This window comes from Pleurodeles waltl, chromosome 5 (assembly GCF_031143425.1).
Source record: "Pleurodeles waltl isolate 20211129_DDA chromosome 5, aPleWal1.hap1.20221129, whole genome shotgun sequence".
Taxonomy (NCBI): domain Eukaryota; kingdom Metazoa; phylum Chordata; class Amphibia; order Caudata; family Salamandridae; genus Pleurodeles; species Pleurodeles waltl.
The window spans coordinates 1,178,231,643-1,178,241,527 of NC_090444.1; the positions used below are offsets into that span (position 1 = coordinate 1,178,231,643).

Below are 9,885 nucleotides of genomic sequence, written 5' to 3' on the forward strand. Positions count from 1 at the left end.
CCCTCGACCTAATGAATAAGTTAGACATGTCCAGTACTAGCCTCATCATATAGCATTTTCCCCAAAGCACTAATAAAGCCAATAGGTCTCACCTATGCGAGACCTACTGGCTTTGTCAATCTTTTTTGCCATGCTGTAGAGCTGCGCGTATGCTGTGCAGCATGGTTGCAAATAAAATAAAAAGCGCTATGATGGAGCAAGCCTTGATAGTGCCATAGCACTTTTTTTCCCCCTTTCAGCCATGTTGCATAGCAGCCACACTGCTGTACATGGCTAAGGAATAGCGCAGACAAAGCCAATAGATCTTGCATAAGTACAGTCTATTGGCTTTGCTGTTGCTTGTGGTTTTTAGGCAAGGGTTGATTAACTGATTTTCCCAGGATCGCAGGTGGTTAATTGTGCTGTATTCGAAATGTATTCACCAGTTTCTAAGTTGGCCGTTAGACTGTGGCATGATATCAATAGACTTACATTTTACACACACACACACACACACACACACATATATATATATATATAGTTTGTAATTGTATACTTTAACATATTTTTACAATTAAGTCACAGAGAGGATATGAATAAAATCTCAATAATCAATGAGAAAGGAGAAGCAAGAGCCGATACAGAAATAAAACCCAGATTGGATACAGTTACTTGTTTCATTTACTAATTGATCCCTCCTTACCTGTTGTTATATATTATAGCTTCTTACATGGTAGTGGATCCTTTCGGATGATGGATGATAGGGACGTTTTTGTGCAGTATGCGTCCTTCATGCATCAGGGCTATGGGTTAACCGCGTCACAGTAAGAATCGCTCCTCAAAAGCATGTCAACGGATAACAAAATAAAGTTGTCAAACGGATAACAAAAGAATGTTGTTGCACTTGAGAAACTAGCAAATAATCAATCTGTCTACTAGATAGCTATGCTCTTAAAATAAGAGAAACCCTGCACTTGGCAGGGTTTTCAAAAATTGAGTGAAACTCTTAAATGTTCCTCTCCATGGAAAGCTTTAGTAAAAGGCGAAAGGTTTATTTCGTTTGAAGAGAAACTAGAGTATACGTTTCAAGGTCTTCATCTGTGGCACCAGGAAAACACCGTTTCACAGACTGTCAGGGTGATTTAGTTTACTAAGTTCATCTCAGAAACCCTTTACAATACAACGAATTTATAATAAGTATTGTAATCCGGTACGTTGATAAAAACACTTGTTGACACAAAAAGAAACAACAGGAGGGCTCAGATGTGACACAGGATTATGGGTATGTAAATTTCGTTTTAGGTCATGTCACAGGAAAGGCTGCACCACAATAGTTTCCCTACTCAAGTCCTAATGATGGCTCCTTTAACTGCATATTTTGAATGGCTCCTCACACAGGCTTTTGTGAGGACCGGTGCACCCAAGAAGACGATTTGTATATGCCTATGTCAAAGCATGCTCGCTTGCTTGTTGCTATTCCTTCAGAGACAATTAATGAGCCAGTGTGTTTTGTACTTGAAGCCTATAAGGCTGCATCAGCTGCTGTAACAGAACAAGTATTGGCAAAGAGGAACAAGTTAGAACTATTCGCGTTGTAAATTATTAACTGGACTTTTCTTGCCACATAAACTGAAAATTAAAATAGTTCACATAAGAGAGCTGATTCAAAGCACCACAGCCGCCATGAGAGTCAGCGCGAAGGAGAGACACAAAGGGTAAAAGAAGTTTGCCTACAGTCAAACAGATCACCAAAAGTGCAATTATCCATGTAAAAGAGTCAATGGCCAAGGCGGTAAAAAACTGCCCCAAGGAGAGAGAAATGTAAAGCATTTACCAATGATAATAAAGGATTTTTGAAAGGCAAGCCCATGAAAGAGTGATAGTGATGGGCGTGCGGTGGGCGTGGTTAAAAGCCCACATATAGATTATAACAGGCCAGACCGCTCGCATGCTCGACCTAAAAAGGGCACACAGGCTGCTGGCTTTCCTCTCGTCGGGGCAGCTTTGATACATCTTACCTGCCCACTGCAATTCCTTGCCACCTGGTTTATGATCCCTTGTTGGAATATGGCCCTCTCGGAAGGGTCACCCAAACGTTTTGCCTTCCTCCTCCTCTTTTTCTGACCTCATTTTAGTTGGCTTTAGGACTCTGGACACTTTACCACTGCTAACCAGTGCCAACATGCATGTGCTCTCTCTAAAAACATAGTAACATTGGCTCATACCCAATTGGCATATTTCATTTACTTGTAAGTTCTTAGTAATGTGCACTACATGTGCCCAGGGCATGTAATTTAAATGCTACTAGTGGGCCTGCAGCACTGATTGTGCAACCCTCTTAAGTAGCCCCTTAACCATGTCTCAGGCCTTCCATTGCAATGCTTGTGTGTCCAGTTTCACTGCCACTTCGACTTGGCATTTAAAACTACTTGCCAAGCCTTAAACTCTCCTTTTTCTACATATTTCACCCCTAAGGTAGCCCTAGTTAATCGATAGGGCAGGGTGCTATGTAGGCAAAAGGCAGGACATGTACCTATGTGTTACACATGTCCTGGTAGGGAAAAACTCAAAATTTGTTTTCCACTATTGTGAGGCCTGCTCCTCTCATAGACTAGCATTAGAACTGCCCTTATATACTTTTAAGTGGTACATTCTGATCTGGAAGAAGTAGTCCTGTCATGTTTACTATTGCCAGAATGGGAATCGAAAATCCTGCTTACTGATACTATTTTTAGAAATGCCACTTTTAGAAAGTGGGCATTTCTCTGCACTTACTGCCATTTGGGCCTTACAGTCCTGTCTCCAATCCACATCTGGTTTATGCTGGTTGACAGCTCCCCTTGTGCATTCCACCCAGACAGCAATAAATACAGGGCACTCAGTTACATCTGCATTCATCTGCATACAGAATGGGTATCAGTGGGCCGGAAGTGTGGAGAGGCTCTCTCTTAAATTTCAAAGGCCAGAGGCATGCCCTCACACAAAGGAGTGTTACACCCCTTACCTCCGGATCCTGGCAGACAGGGCTGGGCTGGGATGAAAGGGGAACTTGTGCAGTTGAAAGCCATTCTTTGACATTTCCCCCACCTCAAAATAATTTTTGGGTATATATAAAGGGTCGCTGACCCCACAAAATCAGACATTTCTGGATCTACACCTGAACTCTGTCAGAGGAACCCCCTTTCTGCCCAAAAGACTCATCTGGATTGCTTTGCTGGGAAGGACTGCTGCCTGCTTGTTGCCTTGCTGCCTGCTAGCTTTTGACTTTGCTGGAAGGACTCTGCCTTCCCCAAAAGTGTTCTCCAAGGGCTTGGCATGAACTTGCCTCCTGTTCTGAAATCTCAGGGCCAACAAAGACATCAACTACTAGTTAGTTTTCCGACTTCAGCAACTCCAGGACTGACTTCAGCACTCCAGCACAGACGCTGAGGGCTGACGCCACACCGCTGCCTGGTACGCAAGTCTGACATCCCTGCTACGCCGCTGACATCCCGCAGTGTGATCGCGACACTGTGAAGTCAACACATTGCGTCTTCACCGACTGGATCCATCAACTCCGCTGGGTCACAAGGAACTGACACCTGGCCACCAACGCTGTACCAGCTCCACCTACAACCGGTCGGAACCGACGCCGTGCCTTCCCCTGCCTCGCAGTGCGCAACCAATGTCTCACCTCCCTGGATGCTGTAAAGGACTGACACCGCACCGGCTCCAGTGACACATCACCTTCACGACTCCCTGCGACTTCTTTGTTTCTTAATTTCTAAAGGTACTGTGCCTGAGGGTCCGTGCAACTCCGTGACTGGCGCCGTAATAGCCCCAGTAGGAGCTATTGTATTTCTAAATGCTTCAGTGGGATTTAATCTTTACAAATTATTAACTTTGCTTGTGTACACTGGATTTTCATAATTTTTGCCCTATTTTATTCAGACTATTTTTCTAAACCTGTGTGGTGTATTTTTGTGGTGTTTTAACTGTGTTACTGTATGAGTTACTGCACAAATACTTTACACATTGCCTTCTAATTTAAGCCTGCCTGCTCTGTGCCAGGCTACCAGAGGGTGAGCACAGGATAATTTGTGTTGTGTTGTGACTTACGCTGCCTGGGACTGTGGTCCCTATTTGCACAAGGGTGTATACCTCTGCCAACTAGAGACCCAGTTTCTTACCTCATTACAGATGAGCACCTGCAACAAAAAAAAGGGCAGCCCACATACTTTATCCAGGATCTGCAGCCATTATTTATAGTCTTGAACATTAGTTCACTTGCAATGGGATATGAGACTTCCACAGAAGAGTGACGCAAGGGTCTGCTAAACAGTGAATAGCAATTTGAAGGGTGCACAGACACGGGTTTTAAGGAGCCATTGGCATTATTTATTTAAGCAAATTAAATTAAAATCTAATATTTTTGAAGATTCAAGATCAGTCTTGTAGTGAGCCACACAGCCCTGGAAAAAGCCATAAGTTCACAGCTGCGACAATTCATCAAAGACAACAACTCTATGGATACCTCCCTGTCTGCCTTCCGCAGCAACCACAACCGAGAGACAGCTCTTCTTGCAGCCACCGATAACATCCACAAACTCCTCGACCGAGGCAACACCACAGCACTCATACTCCTTGACGTCTCAGCAGCCTTCGACATGGTCTACCACAGCACCTTATGCACCAGACTCCACGATGTAGGAATTCTCGGAAAAGCCTTGCAATGGATTCACTCGTTCCTCACCGAGTCAGGCTCCCATCCTTCACATTCAAACCAACAGAAGTCAGCTGCAGAGTTCCTCAGGGATCCTCCCTGAGCCCAATGCTCTTCAACATCTACATGGTCCCGCTTGCAGCGATCGTCAGAGGCCACGGAATGAACATCGTGCCATATGCTGATGACACACAACTCATCATATCCCTCATTAAAGAACCAGACAAAGGCAAGAGGAACTTTCACACCGGAATGAAAGCCGTCACCGCCAGAATGGGGGGGGAAAGCTGCCTCATGCTCAGCTCAGACAGACCGAGCTCATCATCTTCGGAAACTCCACTTGAGCCTGGGATGACTCCTGGTGTCCTACATCGCTCAGCAGCCCACCAACTCCGACTGACTACACCCGCAAACTGGGACTCAACCTCGACTCCTCCCTAACAATGACCCGACAGGTAAATGTAGTCACCTCTTCCTGCTGGCATACCCTCCTCCAACTCTGCAAAATGTTCGAGTGGATCCCTGGATGACTGCCCCAAGCATGCTCGACTACGGCTTTCAGGGCTGCAATTATCATAAGCCTGCACTTGGAACTTTTTTCATCTGTGACTTCCCAAGTTTGTGTTCAGACTGTTACATCTCTGGTGCTGGGCTCTCTCTCTCTGTCTGGGGTTAAATGATTTCTGGTCTCTTTAGTTTGATCTGGTGACCTGCCTTATTTTTATTCCATCATGTCTGACTGTGAGCCTTTTGACCCCAATGAGTATGAGGCCTATAGGCAGAAGGACGATGAAGGGTATTATGTTGATGATGGCCTGGTTGAGGTCATTGACCACTCTGTGCAGCACACACTTGGCAAGGTACTGTCAGTAGCTCTTGAACCCATAATGGAGCACCTTGATCAGTTCACTGAACACCAGAAAGACATTCAACTGCCCACCTCTTTAGCATCCTCAGGTTCAAACCAACCACAGAAAGTCCAATGTCATTCAGTCAGTCAGATGGTCTCATGATTAAACCATAGCAAAATTGTCAAAGGATATTTGGAGAGCACAAACATATAGTGTTTCACAATCCAAAACAGGATGTCTCTCTGCCTCTCATCCTGACTCAGAATTCAACCCTCCTTCTCCTTGCTTGGACCTTAACAGACCTTTGGGTGGCAAGCATAAGAGAGCCGCTATCCCCCATCCAGACAGTTCTCTGTCTTCCCTTTGTCAAAACCCCTTGGGCTTTGAGCCGGACAATATAGTCCATCCGAGATCCTCTGACTGGACCGCAACCAACCTCTGCAGTGGCAGATTACATGCAGGCTCCACCTTCCAAAGGTTTTGGGAAGGAGGTGCGTAATTGCTTCAGAGCTGAATGCCCTAGATCCAACCTTCTGAATAAGAACACTCAGACCCTAGGCATTGACAACAGTATGCTTACTTTCCTTAAGAAACAAGCTTGTGATCCTATAAAAGGTCATTGATTGTGCCTTACAAACCTGCCAAGACAAACTGTTTGTCTCCTGAGCCCTAGCAAAAATTTGGGCACTGGTCCTCGAGGCTCAAGAGATTGGTAGAGAGGTGAACCCTGAGGTTCTCACCGGTTGGGCCAAATGGGCAGCCTGCCTGTTCAGCAATGCTAATTGTGCTCTCTCTTCTGAAAATCTTAAGTCGGCCCTGATGAGAATCAATCTAAAATTTGTAAATTTATCCACTTCAGAGGCTGGCCCCCTGGCTGAATAGAAGCTGTTCAAAGATCGCTTTGTAAAAGATATTGGGAAATTCATAAACCTGTTCTCCACCTTCGACAAGCCACAGACCTCTCTTAAGAAAGAGTTTCAACTCCTTTTAGGGCAGGCCGGTCGAGGTTGCTTGGCTTTCCATTGCTTCTCACAAGGTCCTGAAAGGGGCTTCGGATGAGATGTCAGGAAATGGCAAGACATCTCTGGAGCTATTTTTTTCCCTCCCTTCCAAGATCAAGGGGCTTCAGAGATCACTTCATTAGCGGATTTACCTGTGGATCTCAGGGCTCCTTCAACTCACAATTCTCAGGTAATTCTGACTCCTTTTCTTTTTGTTCCCTTGAGGGAGGGAGAGACTTATTTTGCACACAATTGAGCTAGAATCTCTTCAGATACATGGGTTCTCAATACTGTACATGGTTACAAAATTGAGCTCACTCAGAATCCCGTTCAACCCTCTATGCTTCCCCCTCTCGTTTTTTTTCCCTGCAATAGAAGAGTTTTATAGACTCATACCTTAAGTTGAAGCCAGATAACTCTCCTTCCTGCTAGCACCTCAAGAGCTTCTGAAGCATGTTCTTTCTTGTCCAGAAGAAGGGTGAGGTCACCGTCTGGTGTTCAATCGGAGACCTCTCAATCAATGGGTGGCCTATTGCCATTTCAAGATGGAGGGTATTTACCTCCTCAAAGATCTCCTCCAATAAGGGGATAGGATTGTTCATTTGGACCTAAAAGATGCCTACCTTAAGGTCTCCATTTTTGCTCCTCACAGGTGCTTTCTACAATTCCAGTGGCAATCCAAATGGTTTGAGTACCTAGCCCTCCCAATCAGGCTGTGCTCAGCTCCTTGGGCCTTCACTAAACGTATGACTTTGTTTACGAATGGTCCCCTAACTCGATGACATGACCATTATGGCCCAATCACAGGATACCATGCTTCTCCATCTCTCGTGGATGGCCACCTTCTGCAGGAGCTGGACTTCATTTCAACCTCAAGAAATTAATGGTGATTCGCTCCCAACAGATGAAATTCTTGGGATTCCAGATGTATTTTTGTCAAGACCCTGCTTTTACTCCCAGCTTCAAAAATGAAGTTGATCAAGAGGCATTTGAAATCTGCACTGAGGAAGCAGACGGTTTTTGAGATCTGTTGCACTACTGTTGGGCCTCTTAGCATCTTCCATTCAAGCAATCTTCCTGGGCCCTCTGCACTGCAGGGCTCTGCAATGTTTAAAGATTCAACACCTTCGACATGGATTGATGTATGATTTTCAGATTCCGTTGTATCAGAAAGCAAAGGTAGAAGTCACATGGAGGCTGCAACACATGGAGGCTGGGAAAGGCAGAGCCATCTTCGGAGCCATTTCAGATGTGGTCATCAGGTCCGACACCAGCCATTAGGGCTGGGGCACCAGGTGAAGTTTTCCATAGGAGGTCAGTGGTCGCCAGAAGAACTCAGCCTCCACATCAACTGTCTTGACCCTCGACCCCCAAGAAAGCCATTTTTTGTATTCTCCTTTGGATGGATAATGTCTTGTGGTTTGCTATTTACACAGGCTGGGCGGAACCAGGTGTCAGATGTTGGTCGACATCACCAAGGACTTCTGGCACTTCTGCCTTTGACACATGATCACAGTGGTAGAGGTGTACCCGTTCGGGAAGGACATTGTGACAAATTTGAAACCCCTGGGTTTCTGGATGGATCTCAGCAATAGGAGGTTTCACCCCCAAGTTTTTCAGGTGATTAATAGAGCTCTGGGCCCTTGCAAGGTGGACCTGTTTGCATCCAGGCGGACTGTCAGTTGAAAGATTTCTACAGTTGGAGACTGGTCCCAGCAGTGCTAGCCACAAATGCCTTCCTTCAGGATTGCATAACAAATAATGAGGCAAAATCCCTCTAACCCTTATGACCAGGGTAGTAAATGCAAATAGAATAATAGTCAATGCAAGGGGGATTGGATGGTTCTGGGCATCGACACCGCACTGGAGCATATAAACAAACTAGAAAAAGAAATTGAGGATCTAGTGAAAGAAATACTTGACGATACCGCATTGACAAACGCACGACAAGCTCTAGAGGCCCTAGAAAAAATATAGCTAAATATGATAAGGCCTACACCTATCCATACTTAGACGAGGACTATTACAAACAGGACCAATCGGGCAAATTTGTGAACAGAGGTAGGGGAGGCTACAGGAGGTATTACACTTTTTCCGACACGTCAGCATCAGATAGTTCTGTTAGCGAACAACAAGGTACTAGCTCAACTACCTACCCACAAGACACCAAGCCTTTTTTTAGGGAGGGGCCGCGGAGAGGAGTGCAGACAGAGAGGGGGGAGAGGGAGAGGCAGAGGGAGGAACAGAGGGCGTGTACACTTCCAAGAACCCCATGGGGAATGCCAGACCATATGTCAACAATACTCGTGGTACCTGACCCCCCCCCCCCCAAAACCACCCTACTAACTTGATTTTACCCCTATCTAAACACACTGACAGAATAGAAGGAGATAATACAGTTGAAACCAACATATCCACTAATATGGTGCCTATCTTCAACTTGACACACCACCATTTGACACCACAGGAGTTCTCAGTACTAAGTAAAGGACTATCTTTTGTGCCCACCACCCGGCCTAACTTTTTTGAGACAAAAATTGAACTACAGAGATTTTTCAGGCGCATCCGTCTAAGGGCCAAATGTATGAAAACTGGGGTCTGGGATTCGCAAAAAGCGATTTTTAAGAAATCGCTATTTCCGAGTCGCAATTGGCCATGTAACAAAATAGCGATTTGGAATTAGCGATTTCTTAAAAATCGCTATTTCTGGTTTGCGAGGCCCATTTACCGAATCGCAATTTGCATTCTCGCAATTTGCGATTTTTTAGCGATTAGGTAAAAAAACGCAAAATGCGAGAACGTTCGAGAATGCACACCTGGAGGAGCCTGATGACATCACCAGCAGGAAATGAGTCATCCCAGGCAGTTACAGGTGCCACACCCAAACCAGCATCCTGAGTGAGAGCAGCCCAGCCACATTGAGCAGCACTCTGAAGGAGCAGCATCACCTGAGCCACAATGGAGCCCCAAGGTCCAGCACAGGAGAAGCAGGAGAGGAAGCGCAAACTGAAGTTCAGTGAGCAGGAGCTGGAGGTATTAACAGAAGAGGTGGTGAGGAGCCATGACCGCCTGTTTGGCAAATCATCCCTCCAGGTGCCAGAGAGTGAGAAGAGAAGACTATGGCTTGAGATCCAAAGTAAAATCTGCGCTATTGGAGTGGCACAGCGCTCCATTGAGGAGATCAAGAAACATTGGTATGACCTGCGGTCCCGGGCAAAGGAGAGGGTGGCAAGGAGACTTGCAGAGGCCAGGAGCACAGGAGGAGGACCACCAACCGAGCCACCTGCCACACCACTGGAGGACCTGGTGGAATCGACACTCCTACCGGAAGCAGTGACAGGGGTCACAGATA

General features: G+C 45.8%; 1 non-coding gene across 1 annotated transcript; it reads right to left on the reverse strand.

Annotated features, from left to right (window-relative positions):
- Nucleotides 1-943: 943 nt before the first annotated feature.
- On the reverse strand, nucleotides 944-1,059 carry LOC138297657 (U5 spliceosomal RNA). Its single transcript, XR_011204201.1, has one exon. It is a non-coding gene; the product is annotated as a U5 spliceosomal RNA (small nuclear RNA).
- Nucleotides 1,060-9,885: the final 8,826 nt, after the last annotated feature.